Source organism: Propithecus coquereli, unplaced genomic scaffold (genome assembly GCF_000956105.1).
Source record: "Propithecus coquereli isolate 6110/MARCELLA unplaced genomic scaffold, Pcoq_1.0 Scaffold6, whole genome shotgun sequence".
Lineage (NCBI taxonomy): Eukaryota > Metazoa > Chordata > Mammalia > Primates > Indriidae > Propithecus > Propithecus coquereli.
The window spans coordinates 8,435,524-8,436,999 of NW_012151951.1; the positions used below are offsets into that span (position 1 = coordinate 8,435,524).

The window sequence follows — 1,476 nt, forward strand, 5'->3', positions numbered from 1 at the left end:
TCATTACAGTAGGTTCTCAGTAGCTATTTGTTGAATTAAATGAGTGAATAAATAAACAAACTTTTAAATCCAAACGTGGTTGATCTTTTATCTGTGCTTATTGAGATTCCTGAACCCAATGTGAGACTTTACCATCTGGTAGAAAAATATACTGGGAAGATAAAGGGTCAGTAAATATTTGTTGACTGAATGGATTAATCTTAGATAGGACCTTGTATTGGTTTTGAAAAGCTGGGTCAGATACAGAGTAAATAGCTTGTGTGAAATCATTCCTAAACCTAAATTAATCCCTTCATCATCCCTTTTTTCAGATTGCTTTGATCTCTAGGACCAGTTTTCTTTGCATGGTCCTCTGTGTTCTCTTAAAAAACACAACTAAAATTTAAGTGAAAAGTTTTGGCTAACCACCTTCTTCTGAAGACGGTTGAGAAGATTCTTTAGAAAAACTAAATTTTTGTATTTGAACTATCAGTTTATTTTAGAGTGAATTCACTATAGAATCAGTTAGATCCCAGTGCTGTCCCATCAGTCGTTTGTTTTGGGCCTAAGTGTGTGTGTGGTTTTGAGTGGGGTTAAGATAAAGGGTGTGTATATTACTCTTGCCAGATGACTTGGAAAGACTTCTGTTGTGTATTTCTTCAGTTGGAGAATTTAACTGAGGGAGAGACAAATGGAAGCAGGCTTCCCATTTCTCAGTGCCAGCACAAGTGCTCCTAAATACATGCAGTGCCATTTGAGTTTTGTTGTCTCCATAATTCAGAAGCTTGGAAAAGCAATCAAAAAACTGCTAGGTTATACTTGTGTCCCTTTTGGGACATTTGAGTAAGTTTAATTATCTAGTTATTTTTAACCAGACAGGAAAGTAGAATTGTTTTGGCAGGCCGACATGTTCACATCTGTGTTGGTTTGTATGTTCTTGCCAAAAGTGTTCTTAGTAGTATTAAGGAGAAAAATGATTCATAAGCTTTTTCAAATTGAAACCTACAACTCATTTATACTTATTCATTCCCATTGATATCATTAATATGAATGGCTCTATGTAGTTTTCTAGGAATTCCTCATCTTAAGTTGAGAGAAAGAGTAGTCTCATCACAGTTGGGAAGCATTTTTCCAGTGGCGTTCATGTATTTAGTTCCTCATGCTGTATGGAATGTAAAGCCTTAGCAGATGCCAAGAAATGCTTATTTAATGAGGTCATTTATGTCTGTGGTCTTCTCAGGTTGAAAGACTCTGCTGGACTACTTAGAACATCAGCTTTATCCATAGTCTGTTGAGATCTGTTAAAAAAAAACCAACCCACAGACAGTTTAGGGACTCATTTATTCCTACTTTCAGTGAAAAACCCATAGTGCCCAGACCCAAAAGTCTACTCAGGAAAGAATTAAAAACACTGAGCTTTCACACGGAGTGGATTGAAAATGAGTGCATCATATTATTCTTCAGTGGAAAACTTACTTTTTTTTCTTTTAGCATATT

General features: G+C 35.7%; 1 protein-coding gene across 1 annotated transcript in view; it reads left to right on the forward strand.

The window, feature by feature from the left end:
- DDX10 (DEAD (Asp-Glu-Ala-Asp) box polypeptide 10) overlaps nt 1–1,476 on the forward strand; it is a 329,989-nt gene that overhangs the window by 68,283 nt on the left and 260,230 nt on the right. The gene's annotated exons all lie outside the window — the stretch shown is intronic.